General features: G+C 39.6%; 1 protein-coding gene and 1 non-coding gene across 11 annotated transcripts in view; one reads left to right on the plus strand and one right to left on the minus strand.

The window, feature by feature from the left end:
* Window positions 1-13,502, minus strand: part of ARHGEF33 (Rho guanine nucleotide exchange factor 33) — an 83,985-nt gene extending 70,483 nt beyond the window's left edge. For all 10 annotated transcript variants that reach the window (XM_032176932.2, XM_032176922.2, XM_032176921.2 and 7 more), the window contains exons 1-2: window positions 13,384-13,502; window positions 7,205-7,274 (exon numbers count right to left, since the gene is read on the minus strand). The gene's annotated coding sequence lies outside the window, so the exon portion shown is untranslated. The remainder of the gene's footprint in view (window positions 1-7,204; window positions 7,275-13,383) is intronic.
* A 5,218-nt stretch (window positions 13,503-18,720) lies between these two features.
* Window positions 18,721-18,827, plus strand: LOC116484444 (U6 spliceosomal RNA). Its single transcript, XR_004252601.1, has one exon. It is a non-coding gene; the product is annotated as a U6 spliceosomal RNA (small nuclear RNA).
* Window positions 18,828-19,706: the final 879 nt, after the last annotated feature.

Below are 19,706 nucleotides of genomic sequence, written 5' to 3' on the forward strand. Positions count from 1 at the left end.
AAAAAAAAAAAAAAAATCCATCCCTTTGAAAATAGGATTTCCAGCCTAGTCCTTGCATCTTTAACTCCTTCCTATATATTTTTTAGCTTAGATCCTTCCTTTAGCATGTGGTATAAATCTGGGTGTAAAATTCACATGCAAAACAGATCCCTGTTTCTTAAAATCCTGTAAGTTCAGTTATCATAGTTTTTTTAATGTACTGTTAATTGCCCATTGGTAAAAATTAAATAAATAAGTAGATGCAACACATTTGAGAAGTCATTAAAATGTTAAAAGACTGGAATCACAGAAGCCCAGAGGAGCTCATTTGTGGAAATCCTGGGCTATATGGGATGTGAGGAAGAAGAGTTAGGTTGAACCTCAAGCTATGATTTATCTCCACCAAGGCCTATTTCTTTCCTATCTCTTGGCAACTTCAGAATCTTCTCAAATTTACAATATCCTACTACACTACATCAAGGATAAAAAAGATTTAAGGTCTCTGCTTAAATGTCACTTTATTAGAAAGGCCTCCTTTGACCCATACATATAAGAGAGGAGTCCTAGCCTCTATGCCCTATCTCCCTTTCACTGCTTTATTTTTCTCCACAACATTTACCGATCAAATGATAATGTTATATATTACTTTGCTTATTGACCATCTTGGCTTATCAGTGACACCTCATGAGGGCTTGGACATTTTTGTTCACTCTGTATCCCCCAAGACCTAAACCAGTGTCTAGCACAGAATAGGCCTTGAATAAACAGGTGCTGAATAAATGAATAAACCAATCTCATAGTTCGGAAGGACTAAACAAAACAAAACTGCACCCACTATAACTACTTGCAATATTTAGCTAAGGAATCAGTGTAGAGTGGTAAAGAAAATCAAACGGAAGGATTATACAGAGACCAGCCAGCCAAGCCCTGTCACTTTACAAATACGGAAAATGAGGTCCAGAGAGGATAAGTGACTTGGCTAGTCATCAGCTCCTGTTTTGACAGAAAAAATAAAATGATTCACTACGGAGTCCCAATGTCTTATATACATATGGTGATTATGGAATCGGATAACACGTCTTTAATCTCAGTGAGGCAGGCCTCAGAAGTAAGTGGTATAAAATAGCTGTCAGGTCAGATGCCTTGCCCAAATATATCAACCTCACTGCCTGTCATCAACATTATGACTCTATTCCTTTGAATCTTGAGAGATTTTTAAAAACACTTTAATCTGTTCTCAGCTCATACTTCAGCCAGTTGAGAGCAACACCGAGAACCATGCTAGTTGTTAATAGGAAGTAGAAATGGAGAATTTGAGTTTGAAGTCTGGAAGATGTGAATTCAAATCCCAAGTCCATGATTTAAATAGCTGGTTGACCTTGGGAAAATTACTTACCCTCTCTGAGTCTGCTAGCTCAGTCTCTGGAATGACCGTAAGTCTCTAGTGGTGATTATTGCTGTGCTTTGCAGTTTGGTCCTAGTACAAAGCTGGAAGCTCAGCTCTAGCCTGAGATCAGTAGAGATAAGAGAAGAAGCAAATGCAGAAGTGTCCTGAGGAGTCCACATGTAAAGGTCTTCCAGGATAGGGATGTGTTAGCTTCCAAGGTCTGAAGCACCAAGGTCTGAAACTCAGAAGTGAGCCCCACCTGGGAGCTGGTTACTGCTGCAGCCGTCAGAATGGAGCGCTCCCATCCACAGCACAGCCTCAGCCCAGCAGTGGGTAGGAAGGGAGCCCACCACCAACCAGCTGCTTGGCAACTGTGGGCCTAAAGTTGGGGTTAGAGCGGGATGAAGGAGCTGCCTTGGCACCAATTTATCAGAGGTGCTAAAATGTCCCCGGAAATGTGAGAGGGAGAAAACTAGATTCATCAGGATTTCTCTTAAGGAAAGTATCTTGTGTGATTGAAAGGAATGCTTCCTTCTGGCAGTTTTACTGATCACGAAAAAGTAAGAAAAATAAATAAATAAAAAGAAAGAAATGCTTCGATAAGCCCCTTGAGGGCAGGTGTGTGTGTGTGTTTGGAGTGAGAGTGGGGTATCCCAAATGCAGGCTTGAGTAGCAACACATGGTTACTAAAAAGCCTTCAGCCTTCAAAGAAGGCTGAGTCTGGTTTTCCTGCGGGATTTTCATTTTGCTGAGTGGTGTAGCCAGTGTGAGGCCAGAGCTGAACTGTTATTGATCCTGGACAGGAAGCTGAGTACTGCTCTCGGGAGCCTCCTCCTCCACCCTTCCTCCAGGAAGAGATCACCCTCTCTTCATTCAAGTGTGAGATATTGAAAGAAAATCCGTTTAAGCAAGTGAGAGACTTTTAATCTGCCTCAGGTATCTTGATTCAGTTCTGTCTGTGGGACCTTAATCTTAAATCTCAGAAACCCCATCTCACTAACTCCACCTCGTCGGCTCTGCAAATCACACCTCCCCATATCCTATGTGACTGCTCCTCTAATCAGAATCTGGAAAGGCTGTCTGGGAGGAGCTCCTGGTGTGTCCCTGTAGCCAATTAGACATTTGTTGATACGATTTTGCTACTTGTAACACCTAGTGACTGGACTAGCTGAACTTAGTTGGTTTGTTCCTCTATTTCAGAGTAATTCAAATAACACTTTATAGTAGTTAGTATATGTGATATACATGTGTAGATGATCACAGTTCATGCCTTTCACCAAACACTTTCATGCCTCTGTGCCTCTGTTCTTCCCATCTTCTATCCCTCAAATATCTTTCTTTATCTAATGAAATACTTCTCATCCTTCAGGGCTCAATTCAAGCACCTCTTTCTCTATGAAGCTTGCCCCTATCCTCTAAGTCATAATTAGTCAATCCCTCTTCTACTACATTCTCAAACTGCGTTATTAGTATTTCTTCCTGCCAGGAATTATAGGCAAGAGTCTCTATGTATTTACTTATTTATTTTTAGAGATGGGGTCTTGTTCTGTTACCCAAGCTGAAGTGAATGCGGTGGTATAATCCTAGCTCACTGCAGCCTCTATCTCCAGGGCTCAAGCAACCTTCCTACCTCAGCCTCCCAAGTAGCTGGGACTACAGGTGCATGCCACCACACCAGACTAATTTTAAATTATTTTTTGTAGAGGCGAGGTCTCGCTTGCTTGCCCAGGCTGGTCTTGAACTCCTTGGCGTCAAGCAGTCCTCCCCTATCAGCCTTCCAAAGTGCTAGGATTACAGTCATGACCCACCATGCCCAGCTGACCATTTCATATTTATATCCATTGTACCTGGCAGGTAATGATTCTTTTCTTTAATTTCTTTTCTTTAATTCACAAATGATAATTGTATATATTTAGAAAGTGTAGTGCAATGTTGTGATATATGTATACAACACAGAATAAGTAAATCAAGCTAATTAGCCTACCTGTCACCTCATATACTTGTCATTGTTGTGGTGAGAACATTTCAAATTTATTCCCTTAGCAATTTTGAAATATACAATATATTAACTAAAGTCAGCCTGTTATGCAATAGATCTCAAAAATGTATTCCTCCTATCTTACTGAAATGTGTACCCTTTGACCAACGTGTCTCCATTCCACACCCTCACCCATCCACCCCCAGCCTCTGGAAACCACCATTCTACTCTTGACTTCCATGAGTTTGACCATTTAGATTCCACATATAAGTGAGCTCATGTAGTATTTGCTGCTTGGTGCTGGCTTATTTCTCTGAGCATAATATCTTATGATTACTAGAGTGCTGGACTTGAAGCCATACTCCTTATAGTAGCAATTTTACTCTTTATACTAGCAATTTTACTTAATTTTCAGCAATTTAAAAAATTATCAAATATTATTTAATGATCAGATATTTTATGGAGGGGAGTGCAAAATTAGCTGGACTTTTAACGATAACTACATTTAAATCATTTGTTCACATTCCTCTGACATGGGAACTACTCGCAGTGGGCACTCAACACAAGTTTGAGTTTGAATTTAATTTCAGGGGATATTTATAACCAATTATTTCTTTCCCTAAAAAAACCCACAGAACTTTATTTATTCATATTAATAGCAAGCAGACCATTCTTTTTTTTAAAAAAATTGACAAGTTAGAAAAGGCAAACTGGAAAAATCAATGCTATTTCACCTAAATTGTAAATTTTGGCTTAACAAACCTCACCATTTAAACATGTCTGAGAAATCTTTAAGAGCACTACCCTTTGGCAAAGACCAAATGATTCTTTGTATTTTAAAAATGTTTTATAAGATACATTATACACATAAAATAGCATATGCAAGACATGCACAGTTTACTCTTGCAAGTCTTTACAGTATCTGATAAGTAAAAAATTTAAATGAATAATAAATAATAAGTATTTATCAAGTGAAATATCCTTGAGACTTTACGAAGCCAGTGCCAAGAAGCAGGACGTAAAACTAATATTTTCCTTTTTTTAAGTATATTAAGTTAAGTACAGCCAAATAGAAATGAATCAGCTATGATGTTATCTGCAAGCCTTGATTTATACTAACTTGCTTTAAAATTTCAATTATAAAAGCAACATATGCTTAATGTAGAGATGTTAAAAACCTGACCCACTGTACCCTCTTTCTCTTTCCTGCTCGTTGTAGGTGGAAGGGTCAATGGGAAGTCACATGGCCCATCTGGAGCGCCTGGAAGACAGCAGAGGGCATGACAGTGGCTGAATCAGGAGTGAGCGATCCACCTTGAGTGACTGACACTAGCTTGCCTGTGCATGGGACTTACTGCAGCCAAGGAGTCAATGTGCTGCCCAAATTTTGTGTTTGACATACACCCCTTTTATCTCATAAAGTTTCAGAACTTTATTCTCCCAACTTCCTTTGTAAAAGCAATGGCTTTCCAATCAATTCCATTTAATTTTAGCAACATATCTTTTTAAATAATATATCATTTAGTCAATGATCCCCCCCAAAATCAGAATCAAGTGGTCTCATCTACTTTTTATACCTTATTCCGTCATCCAAATTATTATTCTCATGATGATTTATTTAGTCATGCACTAATATAGACTTTCTGCCTACCAATGAAAGTCTTGATCAAAATCGTTCTGTGACTCCTGAAGTTCAAATGTCCTAACCCAATGGACCAACCCCTTTGTGCTCTGGCTTCTGCCCAGCTCTGCAGACTCATCTTTAGTCGCTCCCATACACACGCTGGGGTTCTATCGCGAAGACAGTCATGGTTCCCCATCCATTCTAGCCTCTGGGGCTGTTCCCTCTGTGGACATCCTTCCCCTGCACCAGGCTAGCTGTCAAACTCCTAGCATCCTTCAATATTTTGTGCAAATATCATTCTTCCCTGTCTTTCTTGATATGACCCAGGAGAGTTAAGCCCTGTTTTTCTGTGCTGTGGTATAGCATCTTGTCTACACTGCCATTATAGTATTTCTATCAAACTATACATTTAAAAGTCTCACTTCTACAAAATCAGGGGTCCATACTCCCAAGGTTTCCACAAATCCTCTAAATTATAGGCAAAATTTTATAGGTTCATTTGCTTCTTCGGAAAGAGTTCAGAGCTCACATCAGTTTCTCAAAGGAGTCTATAATTACTCTCTCAAAAATAAACTTAGAAACCACTGCACTAGATTATGAGTCCCTGGGAAACAGAGAGTGAGTTCTAGACTTCTTTCAGTCTCTACAGATAGATGCCTAATGTTAGCTCAATGAGCATTTCAGTTATTGTTTAGAGGTAGCTACTTATTCTAGTAAAGATATATAGTAAATTCAACTTCCTCTGTTTTTTTATTTAAGTAGATAGAAAGTGTGATACTGTGAAAAGTATGGATATTTTTCATACATTCAAGTGTGATACTGTGAAAATCCTTCCATATCCTTCTTTTGCCGAGTGTACTATGAAAAGTACACTGGGTTGGGCTGGGTGTGGTGGCTCACACCTGTAATCCCAGCACTTTGGGAGGCTGAGGCGGGCAGACCACTAGGTCAGGAGTTCGAGACCAGCCTGACCAATATGATGAAACCCCATCTCTACTGAAAATACAAAAATTAGCTGGGCATGGTGGTGTGTGCCTGCAGTCCCAGCTACTCGGGAGGCTGAGGCAGAAGAATCACTTGAACCCAGGAGGTGGAGGTTGCAGTGAGCCAAGATCGTGCCACTGCAGTCCAGCCTGGGTGACAGAGAGAGACTCAGCCTCAAAAAAAGAAAAAAAGAAAAGTACGCCAGGCAAAAAGAAAGATATAGAAGGATTTATACCAAACTACTAACAGTGGTTATGCTTGGAAAGAGGAATGGGGTTAGGGGTAGGACGGGCTTTTAAATCCTACCTAAACTCTTCTGTCATGATCACGTTTGTATTTTATTTTACAATGAGCACTTTTGGGTTTTGAAATTTAAAAATAATGTTTTAAATTATGAGACATTTTTCTTAAGTGTTAGACATCTAGCTTCCAATCCCAGCTCTGCTACTTATTTCGTTTTGTGACCTGGGAAAGTTAATCTTCCTAAGCCTATGCTCCCTCAACTGTCGAGTGGGCATAATAGTTACCTAGCCCACATGGTTATTAAGTGACAAAGCCCAGCATGAAGTAGGAGCTCAGAATACATCACTTCAATGGAAAGTAAATGTTGTCTGTTTTTCACAATCATCAAAGACATCCAAAATAGAACTTAATTAAAACATAGTATGGCTGAGCACAGTGGCTCACACCTGTAATTCCAGCACTTTCAGAGGCCAAGGCAGGCGGATCACTTGAGGTCAGGAGTTCAAGACCAGCCTGGCCAACATGGTGAAACGCTGTCTCTATAAAAATACAAAAATTAGCTGGGCATGGTGGCGTGAGCCTGTAATCCCAGCTACTCGGGAGGCTGAGGCAGGAGGATTGCTTGAACCTGGAAGGCAGAGGTTGCAGTGACCTGAGATCACACGACTACACTCCTGGGCGACAGAGCAAGACTCTGTCTCAAAAAAACAAAACAAAACAAACAAACAAAAAAACATAGTCATTCTTGTCTCAATGCTGTTAGCATTCATATATGCAATCAAGTCTGATGTAACATAGCTGGTTTAGAAGGTGGCTGTTTGCCCTTACTGCTAGCTAATTAAGTAATCTCACAATTTGTTTATTTGATGGTTATCAAACCAAGAAGCGTTATAAAATTCTACAAAGAAATTTATAATACTTCTGCTTCAATAATGATCACTGGTTTAAGCTAAGCTCTCAGTTTGCCTGTGTTCTTATTAGAAAACAGTTCTTTGCAATTTTCACTCACCTCGTGCCCTGTCTCCACTGGGAGACATCACAGCATGTTTTTTGAAGTCTTCTTGTTTTCTCTAGAAGCTCTGCAAAAAAAACAAAACGCGATTGATAATGATAGCTACCTTGCATTTTATACCATCATTTTTCCTATAATTTTGTAATTAAAAGTTCTTATTATATATGCAATTCACTGTTGTTAAAAATTTCTAATAAGTAAAAAACATATAAAGTAAAAAAGTAAAAGTCTTTGTTTCTTTTAGTCTTTTAGTTTTTAAGTCACTTGGTATTGAGCAAGTACAATCACCTCAGTATTCATATGCTTGGGGGACTAATAAAAATAAATTTCTATGTATTTAAAAGCATAGCTGGAGAACTCCAACATGGCTTAGGGACTTTGCTGAATCAGAAGAGTTCAAAGCAGTTGGTATGACCCTAAAATATTGAAAGCCACAAATCTAGAGTCTTTTCTAATATTCCACGTTAAATCACCTACTTCAAGTGACGAGTGAAATGTGTTTATAGTAGGTTTTTCTTTAGGGGCCAATTGAAGTGATCTATACTCAAAATTAAGAACAAATCTATTTAGAAAACATTCTGTGATTTATATAATTTTTGCTGCAGTACAGGCAGTTTGGCCAATTCACCGAATCTTCCTGGACTTCGGTTTCCTGACCTGTATGATTGGCTTAGTAATAGTAATACTCGCCTCACGGTGTGGATGTGAAGATTCAGGGACATGAAGCCTGGAGGGAGGGAGACTGGGATGTAGAGTGTGGGGAGGGGTAAAAGCTTACTTGGTCACCTTTTGTCATTTTATCAAGAGGCCTTTATTCTTGGTGAATTCGTTTATTCCCAGCTTGGCTTGCTCTTTTTTTCCTTTAACTTTACTGATTTTTTTTTTCTTAAAAGACTACTTTTGTACATAATGCTGTACTTTGTCTAAAGGAATATGAGAGGCCATGTAAGGCCTGATACTGGCTCTGACAGACACTGCTAGTTGCCACCCAGTATTCATTCTCCTCTTTTTTTGGAAACCCAGTTAAAAGATTGTATTCTCCCTCTTCCTCACAGCTAAGTGTAACGATGAGACTAGATTTCTACCCGTGCAATACAAGTAGAAACACTGAGTGACCACTGGGAAGTCTCCTAAAAGGGAGAACACACCTTTTTTCCCCATTCCTCGTTCCTGCTGGCTGAACATCAGTGAGATAGGCGGAGACCTAGCAACCTTCTTGGACCAAAAGGTGATATACTAAGGATGGCAGAAGAGCAAGATGAGAGGAACCTGGGTGCCTCACACCAGGGAACTCATCTAACAGCACTGGACTGCCTACCTCTGTGGGTTTGTTTGTTTGTTTTTAATGTAAGAGAGAAATACACTTCTAGCTTGTTTAAGCCCCTATTCTTCTTCTTTTTTTTTTTTTTCCAGCATATACAGATTAACCAAATCCTTACTGATATGCTGGCCTTCGAGGAAGCTATCCAGAGCCCAAAAGCAACTTTTTTTTTTTTTAAAGGCAGGTTTTCTCTCTGAAGCCCAGGCTGGAGTGCAGTGGTTGTGATCGTGGCTCACTGCAGCCTCGACCTCCCGGGCTCAAGCAATCCTCCTGCCTCAGCCTCTGAGTAGCTGGAACTACAGGTGCATGCCACCATGCCTGGCTAATTTTTTTGTTTTTTGTTTTCTGTTTTTTTGGTAGAGATGGGGTTTTTTCCACATTGCCCAGGCTGGTCTCGAATTCCTGGGCTGAAGTGATCCCAGTGCCTCGGCCTCCTAAAGTGTTGGGATCACAAGAGTGAGCCAGCCTGGCAAGAACGATTTTTAATTCTGGAAAGTTTTCTCATATATCCTTGGAGCCTACGTGTGCTTTCTACTTATTAACAACACTCTTCAGGCCGGGCGCGGTGGCTCACGCCTGTAATCCCAGCACTTTGGGAGGCCGAGGTGGGCGGATCACTAGGTCAGGAGATCGAGACCATCCGGCTAACACGTGAAACCCCGTCTCTACTAAAAATACAAAAAAAAAATTAGCCGGGCATAGTGGCGGGCGCCTGTAGTCCCAGCTACTCAGGCTGAGGCAGGAGAATGGCGTGAACCCGGGAGGCAGAGCTTGCAGTGAGCCGAGATTGCGCCACTGTGCTCCAGCCTGGGCGACAGAGCGAGACTCTGTGTCAAAAAAAAAAAAAAAAAAAAAAAAAAACAACAACACTCTTCAGTCTTCAGACTAGAAGTCTTCACTCCAGCCCTTGTTTGTGCCCTGTCTCCCTTGAATTGCCTACATTTTAGATACTACTCACTCATTTGAGCTCTTCAGATAGAAACCTGGAAAATGAGGCAACTCAATTGGGAAAAAAAGAAAGAAAGTTTGGCTAAAATTAAGTTTTTAGGGGTTTAAACAGAGTTCACGTGCATTCAACAAGTATTTAATAAGAATATACCATATAAAAGGCATTGTACCAGGTGCTGGGAGAAATGCAAGGATGCCATTGTTTCTGCTTCCAGTCTAGTAGGGAAGATGAGACACACAAATAACTGTAACATATAATGGATCGTGACAAATGAAAAAGAAAAGTGTAAAGTGCCTAAAATTTTCAGAGAAAAGATGAATTCCCTTGTGGGGATTACAGAAAGCTTCATTAAGAAGATAGTATTTGAGCCGGCTTTGCATGATATGTAAAAATGGTCAAAAGGGGATCACCAGAGGGGCCAGGCACAGTGGCTCACACATGTAATTCCAGCATTTTGGGAGGCTGAGGCAGGTAGAACGCTTGAGCTCAGGAGTTCGAGACCAGCATGGCCAACATAGTGAAACTCTGTCTCTACTAAAAATACAAAAATTAGCCCACGGTGGTGGGTGCCTGTAATCCCAGCTACTCAGGAGGCTGGGGCAGGAGAATCGCTTGAACCCAGGAGGCAGAGGTTGCAGTGAGCCAAGACTGTGCCACTGCACTCCAGCCTGGCAACAGGGTGAGACCTTGTCTCAAAAAAAGAAAAAAAGAAAAAAAGAAAAAAAAAAAAAGACGATTACTAGAGGAACAAAGCACAAGGCCTAGGTGGACTTAGGAACCCTGGGGGAAAAAAGAAGGTAGAGTAGAAGGTGAGGCTAGACAGGTAGGTTGGGGGCAGATAGAGGGCCTTAAATCTCTTCTTTGGAGCTTGCTCTGCAGTGGAGAGAATGAGTCATTGAAAATGTTTAAGCAGAGGTATAACAAGATCACGTATCTCTGGTAAGAAGATGACTTTGTGGCACTGTAGAGGAAAGAGCAGCTGCAAAGAGGCCAGTGAACAGGCACCTTTAATAACCCAAGTAAAAGCTAATGATGACCTGAATTAGGGAAGTGACTCTTAGAAAGGAAAGGAGGGCACAGATAGAAGCGACATTTCAAAGGTTGTACCATGAACCAAATGTATGCTTCACTCAAGAAAAAGAGTTGGATAGTCACTCTGAGATTCAGAAGGAGGAAATATGTCCATAAGATAATTTTTAAAATTACTCTAAACTTATTTGAACCAGGAGACTAAAAGGAGGCTGAATATGCTACAATAATGAACTTATTGGTTCTACAATTTTAGCAGAGCCTTAACTTTTGTTTTTGTCAATTGGGGGTGCACTGACTAACTCTGCTAGGAGATGGGGAAAGCACATTAAAAAATATCTCAAAAAAGAAATACAACCATCCTTTCTTTCCCATTGTTCATCCTTTGCCTGGGTTTTACGGTACTTAGCAGATGTCAGTTAGGTTTTTCCACTTTTCCCCAGTTATCTGTTTACCCACCCTTAGGCATCATCTCTACCCACCCCAGCTACTCACACACTCCATAAGAAACCCAATGACAATTTACCAGGAGGAGATTTTTTAGAGAGCGTAAGAATTTTCCAGTATTTGCTTCTTCATTGCTCACTAAAACCATGCCAGCATAGCCTGGGGAAAGGTGGAAAGGGCTAGCATTGCCCCATATAAGAGAATTATATCCTCAAATCATTTGAGATAAGTAGGCCCCCAAAGACAAATCCAAAACAGCTACTCCCTCATTCTCACGAAATAAATTCTAGAGATTTCTTCAAATGGATATATTTGAGAATCCTATTAGCTGCCACTTTCTCTTTATTTTTCTGATTATTTTAGGAAGACTCAAACAGATGTTAATACTTACTACCCTGTCTTTTTGTCAGTAAAGGCACAAACAGACAACAAAATAATCATGAACATACCAATCAGAAGAGTGCTGTCTGTAATATTAGCATTTATGATTTGTTTCGTTCATCTTATTTGGGGCATTCAGAGTGCTTTACAAATAACATAATGAGGGTTTTTTTCCTTCCATGACTCCCAAGGTGGTTCCTGGCACTCTCGAAAGGCACAAGTGATTAGTCAAGTCCTTGGGGCCCAGCAGCAGTAATGTGATGCATGTTGGTTAAACTATGTTTCACACTCATGTAAATTGTGTGTGGGGGGGGTGGGGAATCTTCCACACTGTCCTTGAGAAGATCAGCAAGAACTATGAACTTCAAGATTCTTACATTTGTAAAAATCCAAACAAAGAGAAATATTGAACAAATCATACTCCAGTCCTAAAATCAAAGTCTAAGGGTCTTAACCTGTGGTCCCAGGAATAGGGTTTCAGGTCACCTGTAAATCTCCTGAAATTGTGTGCAAAATTTTGTGTGATTTTACTTTTTTTTTTTTTGGCAGAAATGGTGGACTGGTTTCTGAAGATTCTAAAAGCAATTCTTGACACCAAAAAGGTTAAGAACTGCTGTCATTAAAGAAAAAGAAAGGAAGGAAGAGGGAGAGAGGAAGGGAGGAAAGGAGAGAGGAAGGGAAGGAGGAAGATCAGTTGATCTTTGTATCCACATTGCTTAGTTTATTACTGGCCCGCTATGTTGCAGTACACCTTTATACACAGAGAAAAGGGAAGGTAAATAAAGGCAATTAAGACAAAGTTAACAATAAGGCCAAGAACAGTGGTTCACGCCTGTAATCCCAGCACTTTGGGAGGCTGAAGTGGGAGGACTGCTTGAGATCAGGAGTTCAAGACCAACCTGGGCAACATGACGAAACCCCATCTCTACAAAAAATAGGTGTGTTGGTGTGCACCTGTGGTCTCAGCTACCTGTGGGGGCTGAGGTGGGAGGATTGCTTGAGCCCAGGTGACAAAGTGAGACCTTGTCTAAAAAAAGAAAAGAAAAAAGAAAAAAAAAAAATCCAATAGTATGATCATCTTTTTTCAAAAGCCTCCGAGTTTTCAGATGAGTTTAGATTGCATTTTCAGAGCCCATGGTTATGAAAAATGTAGACATTAATTAATTAAGTTTGTGAAAAATGTTTAGAATAAATATGCATCAAAAACTTTTTTCTCTAGGATAATTTCTTATCATTATGTTGAATCCTTCAGAAGCAGCCTTCAATGAAATAGCTATTCCATTTACAGCAATATGATTTTGTATTAAAAGGGGCTATTAAAAATAAAAGGGTAATATAAAGAGAGATTTCTACATATTCAGAATACTATTTCAGCATACAAAAACTCACATAATTCCAATACTAATTATAATAGAATGCTATTCTCACTTAAGACAGTGTTTAAGTGAAACTCGGTTCTTCTCATTACACACCAAAGCCCCATGAAGTGTTTAGAATTAGGTTTCACCAATAAAGCCCCCATGTAATTAATCAGTACACATTTTCAATCAGGATGTGTTTTTTGTTCTGTACATAGAGGAGTGAATGCTGAAGATTCCTCTATTCTTTTTCTGTGTTAGAAAGGAATAAACCAATCTCCCTCCACCCCTAATCTTTTTCATTCTTTAATTATTCTTAATCCCAAAGAGGCATGTCTATGTCAGATTTATGCTGCCTAGCATCCTTTCTTTAAGACTGCTCTCAAAATTTAACTCATCTTCAACTATATTTATTAATATGCAGAACAACTTCAGTCTCCAGTTTATTGATAACCTGCAAAGCACAGTTAAGACATAATATAAAAATTAAGCAAGGAAATAAATGCATGTTTTACAAATTGTTATAACTTTTAAATAAAAGTTATTTCTTTGAAAGCCTACCTTAAATAAATGTTAGCATATATTGAATTTAAATGAGTACACCATATGGTAAGGATTGATGGGTTTTCATCTCTTATAAAATTGTTTTCCCTTTCAGTGCCCCTTAAAGCATATAAAAGCACATACTTACCCCATGTTGCTTGCGGTGGTTATATCATCCTCAGATCAAGGCTTATCTGGGTTCTGAATTAACTTAAAGGTTATAAAAAGAAGCAGTAGAGAGGCTTGACTTCCCCTGAAACGAGACCGTAGTATGCTAACCAGGCTTTTAAATGAGGAAAACTAGTGTCTCTTCTAATTATATAAGCTCCAGGTCAAATTCTAGCATCAACTAATCAAATAACTGAACTGCATTTAGTTTCAATGAGTAAAAGGAAGAAACCCATTTAGGAGGAATATCTTTGGTATATTAGAAAATTGAAAAGTTGTACTTTGAAAAGTTATTAACATAGCAATACAAGTTAAATATTTTAAGAGTAAAATATATATCTTGCTGCCTTAAATAAATTGAAAAAAATTAGGGAAAATTTAGTTTGCAGCAAAGCAAATACTTTTCTATATTTTCCAGAAGTTTTTGAATTTAAATTATATGTCCTGGTCCCTGAAAACATCTTCTCACCTTATCTTAACTTGTCCAGTATTTATCTCTTCATAAATTTCCATATAATAATAATATTTAATTCTAAAGCCATGCCAGCTAATGTTAAGCAACATATGCAAAAATGTCCAATTCTTAAAATGTATCTTTGAAAACTTACAAATAGGGTCTTTTGAAATTAGCCATAAAGCTATATTATGATAAACTAACAAGAATGCCAATTTTAACATTTTAGAAGACATTGTAACCCAAATTTGTGCCAGTACAGCAAAAAATAACAATATACATTTTTTGGCAATAACATACTGAGAAATACAAATATTCACAAGATTTTGAATAGAGAAATATGACAAAGAAGTTATCTATTGCGTACACTATTTTTTGTCAGTTTTAGAATATAGAGTTTCAGCAAAAACATTCAGGCCTTTATTGTAATTTTTAAAATGTAGTTGACATATACTGCTCTGGTAATTTTTAAATTATTTTATGTAAAAAGTAAAGAAGTTTTCTGGACATAGAATATATGACAACATACAGATCTACTTTTTAAGAAATTGAGACATAATTTACATATCATACATAAAATTTGTCCCTGTTAAGTGAACAATTCAGTGGTTTTTAGTATATTTTCAAGACTGTGCAACCATCACCACTGTCTAATTCTAGAAACCTCATGCCTCCCAATTCCTTCCTCCCCTGGCAACCACTAATCTATTTTCTGTCCCTAAGGATTTGCCTATTCAGAGCATTTCACATAAATGGAATCATATAATATGTGGCCTTTTGTGACTGGCTTCTTTTACTTAGTACAATGTTTGTTTGTTTGTTGTTTTTGAGATGAGGTTTGGCTCTGTCACCCATCCTGGATCGTGCAGTGGCATGATCTTCGTTCACTGCAACCTCTGCCTCCTGGGCTTAAGCAGTCCTCCCAAGTAGCTGGGACTATAGGCATGTGCCACCACACCTGGCTAATTTTTGTATTTTTTGTAGAGATGGGATTTTGCCATGCTGCCCAGACTGGTCTCAAACTCCTGGACTCAAGCTATCCACACACCTTGGCATCCCAAAGTGCTGGGATTACAGGATAAGCCACCCTGCCTGGCCAGTACAGTGTTTTTGAAGTTCATCCATGTTGTAGTATCAGTACTTCATTTTTTATGGCTGAATAATATTCCATTATGTGGTCATTTTGTTTATACATTCATTAGTTGATGGACATTTGGATTGTTTCCAGTTGGGGCTATTATAAATGTCTTAGTCCATTTGAACTGCTATAAGAAAATACCTTAGACAGGGTAATTTGTAAACAACAGAAATGTATTGCTCACAGTTCTGGAGGCTGTTAAGTCCAAGATCAAGACACTAGCAGATTTAGTGTCCAATAAGGACTTGCTCTCTTCTTCAAAGATAGTACCTTCTTGCAGCATTCCCTTGTGACAGAAGAGCAAGCAATCTCCTTCATATCTCTTTTATAAGGGCACTAATCCCATCCATGAGGGCTCTGTCCTTATAACCTAATCACCTCCTAAAGGCCTCAACTCTTAATACTACCACAGTAGAGATTAGGTTTTTGTTGTTGTTGTCGTTGTTTTTAGACAGAGTCTCACTGTGTTACCCCTGCTGGAGTGCAGTGGCGCCATCTTGGCTCACTGCAGACTCCACCTCCCAGTTTCAAGCAATTCTTGTGCCTCAGCCTCCCGAGTAGCTGGGATTACAAGCACACACCACCACGCCTGGCTCATTTTTGTATTTTTAGTGGAGAGGAGGTTTCACCATGTTGGCCAGGCTGGTCTCAAACTCCTGACCTTAAATGATGCACCCACCTTGGCCTCCCAAAGTACTGGGATTACAGGCGTGAGGAAATTAGGTTTAAACATGAATTCTGGAGGGACACATTCAGACTATAGCAATGAATAATGCTGCTATGAACATTCGTGTGCAAGTCAATTCCCTTGCGTACATACCTAGGCACTGCTGAGTCATGTAGTAACTCGATGTTTAATATTTTGAGGAACTGTATTCCACAGCAGCTGCACCATTTTATATTCCCACCAGAAATGTGTGAGGGCTCCAGTTTCCCCACATCATTGCCAATCTTTGTATTGTCTGTTTTTTTTTTTTTTTAAATATAGCTATCCCACCAAACAATGCATGTTCTCACTTGTAAGTGGGAGCTGAACGATGAGAACACATGGACACAGGGAGGAGAACAACACACATGTTGCGGGAGTGGGGGAAGAGAGAGCATCAGGAAAAATAGCTAATGCTTGCTGGGCTTAATACCTAGGTGATGGGTTGATAAGTGCAGCAAACCACTATGGCACACATTTACCTATGTAATAAACCTACACATCCTGCACATGTACCCCAGAACTTAAAATAAAATAAAATAATAATAATAAAATAAAAATAGCTATCCCAGTTGGTGTGGTATCTCACGATGGGTTTGTGGGTTTAAGGTGCATTTCCCTGAAGAGTAAGGATGTTAAGCATCTTTTTGTTTACTTATTGGCCATTTGTATATCTCCTTCAGAGAAACATCTGTTCAAATTCTTTGCCTTTTTTTTTTTTTTTTTTTTTTGAGATGGGAGTCTCGCTCTGTAGCCCAGGCTGGAGTGCAATGGCGCAATCTCGGCTCACTGCAACCTCCACCTACCATGCTTAAGCGATTCTCCTGCCTCAGCCTCCTGAGCAGCTGGGATTACAGGTGCCTGCCATCATGCCCAGCCATTTTTTGTATTTTTAGTAGAGATGGGGTTTCACCATGTTGGCCAGGCTGGTCTTGAATTCCTGATCTCAGGTGATCCGCCTGCCTCAGCCTCCCAAAGTGCTGGGATTACAGGTGTGAGCCACTGCCCCCGCCTCTTTGCCCATTTTAAAAATTGAGGTTTTTTTAATTGTTGGGTTGTAAAAGTTCTTTATAAATTTTGGAAACTAGACTTTTTATCAGTGTCATAATTTTTATTGCTATGGTTTCTGGAAATCTGGAGGTAGCGGTGAGCTCAACCAGTGGGGTGGGGGTGAGAGAGAGGACCACAGGACTATGCCTTTATTAAGGTCCATGGATGTTATCCCTTAGGCTTTCCCTCTGGGGTTGTGGATTGGCTAGTTTAAAGAAAACACGTGGAAAGGGGGAACTTATTTTTGCATGACTTATTTTGGCCTTTAGGTTTTATCATAGTCAGCACCTGTGGGATGTGTTGGGTTTTGGGTCAGCAGGGTAAGGAACAAGTGGGCTGTATTGCAAACAACTACAAGGGGAAGGAAAGTTTTAACTAGGCCAAGAGTAATGGGATATGACTGGACGTCAGACAACTTATGTCAGGCCTAAAAATGGATGCTGAGGCAGTGACTATATTAAGCAAATTTCTGACAATCAGATATGATTTGCAAGTATTTTATCGCATTGTGAGGATGGCATTTTCATTTTCTTGACAGTCTCCTTTAATGTATACTTTATTAAAGATAGAAGTGACAAGAGTTAGCATCCTTGCCTTGCTCCCAATCTTAGAGTAAAAGCTTTTCAATTTTTCACTGTTGAGTATGATGTTAGCTGTGGGCTTTTTATATACGATCTCTGTTATGTTTAGGTAATTTCCTTCTGTTCCTAATTTGTTAAGAGGTTTTTTTAAAATAACGAACAGGTGCTCAATTTTGGTAAATGCTTTTTCTGCATCTGTTGAGCTGATTATGTGATTTTAATCCTTTATTCTGTTAATGTGGAATATCACATTAGTTGATTTCCGTATGTTGAACTATCTTTGCATCCCAGGGATAAATCTCACTTGGTCATGGCATATGACCCTTTCCATGTGTTGTTGGAAACAGGAGAAAATGTTCATGACATGGATCTTGGCAATGATTTCATGGATAATGACACCAAAAGCACAGGCAACAAAACAAAAAATAAACAAGTGGGACTATAACAAACCAAAATCTTCTGCACAGCAAAGGAAACAGTCAGCAGAGTGAAAAGGTAACAACCTACAGAATGGGTGAAAATATCTGCAAATCATATATCAGATCAGGATTTAATCTGTAAAATATATAAGGAATTCTTACAACTCAATGGTAGAAAATACTAAGTGATTTAAAAATGGATTAGGAACTGAATAGACATTTTTCCAAAGAAGACATATAAATGGTCAATAGGTATTTGGAAAAATGCTCAATGTCACTAATTATCAGAGAAATAGAAATGAAAACCACAATGAGATACCACCTTATACCAGACAGGATGGCTATCATCAAAAACAAAAAACAAATGCTAAGGAGGTGGAGAAATTGAACCCTTGCTGTTTTGTCTCTCTAAACCCTCAAATCCTTGGCTGGAATCACCCCAAAAGCAGTGGCAGGGGGACTTCCCACAAGGGAGTCTCCAACTGTCCTGAGATAGGGCTGGCTGGAATACCAAAGGAAAAAACTCTAAGCTCTAGGGTGATCGGTCCAAAGAATTTATTAGGGAAACTTCCTTGCAGAGTGCTACAGCAATCGCTGAGAGAGAAAAGGAATGTTCTACCCAGGTATGTCTGCAGCAAGGGGATCAGAGTCTGGAGTTTCTATGACAGTTTGAGAAATTTGGCTCAGGGCTAGGGGCCAGTTTCAGTGTTTTGAGCAACAACCCAAACACCTTTCTCAGTGCTTGGGAATGTTCAAGGCCCAGTTTGGGTTCGAGCCTGCTGAGAAAAACCTGTAGCCAGCTGGGTCACAGAGCAGTCAAGGTACTCTGATTTTCAGTAAGGGCACAGAAAGAAAGTGGGAAGAACTGGGTTACTATACACTTGCCCACTGTTGCTGGGAATGCAAAACGGTGTAGCTGCTATGGTAAATGCTATGGAGGCTCCTCAAGAGATTAAAAATATAACTACTGTGCTTGCCTTGGCAGAACACATACTAAAATTGGAATGATACAGAGAAGATTAGCATGGTCCCTGTGCAAAGATGACATGCAAATTTGTGAAGTGGTCCACATTAAAATAATAATAATAATAAATAAATAAATAACAACAAAAAAACTACTATATGAGTGAGCAATCCTACTTCTGTGTGTTTATCCAAAAGAATTGAAGCTGGGTGCAGTGGCTCATGCCTGTAATCCCAGCACTTTGGGAGGCCAGGCAGGCTAGGAGTTCAAGACCAGCCTGGCCAACATGGTGAAACCCCGTCTCTACTTAAAATACCAAAAAATTAGCCAGCGGTGGTGAAGCACACCTGTAATCCCGGCTACTCGGGTGGCCAAGGCACAAGAATTGCTTGAACCCACAAAGCAGAGGTTGCAGTGAGCCGAGATCATGCCACTGCACTCCAGCCTGGGCAACAGAGTGAGACTCCTCTGTCTCAAAAAAAAAAAAAAAAAAAAAAGAATTGCTATCAAGATGTCAAATAAATATTAGTACTCCTATGTTCACTGCAGCACTATTCACAATAGTCAAGATGTGGAAACAAACTAAATGTCCACCATGCCTGGCTAATTTTTTGGTATTTTCAGTAGAGACGGGGTTTCACCATGTTGGCCAGGCTGGTCTTCAACTCCTGGCCTGCCTGGCCTCCCAAAGTACTGGGATTACAGGCATGAGCCACCGCACCTGGCTTCAATTCCTTTGGATAAACACCCAGAAGTAGGATTGCTGACTCATATAGTAGCAGTCCACCACAATGAATAAAGAAAATGTGGTATATACATACGATGGAATACTATTCAGCCTTAAAAGAGAAATCCTGTGATTTGTGACAACATGGATGAACCCTGAGGACATTATTCTAAATAAGCCAGTCACAGAAAGACCAGTACTGTATGATTACACTTTTAAGTATGAGGTATTTAAAATAGTCAAATTTGGCCGGGTGGGGTGGCT

This window comes from Hylobates moloch, unplaced genomic scaffold (genome assembly GCF_009828535.3).
Source record: "Hylobates moloch isolate HMO894 unplaced genomic scaffold, HMol_V3 SCAFFOLD_15, whole genome shotgun sequence".
NCBI lineage: Eukaryota > Metazoa > Chordata > Mammalia > Primates > Hylobatidae > Hylobates > Hylobates moloch.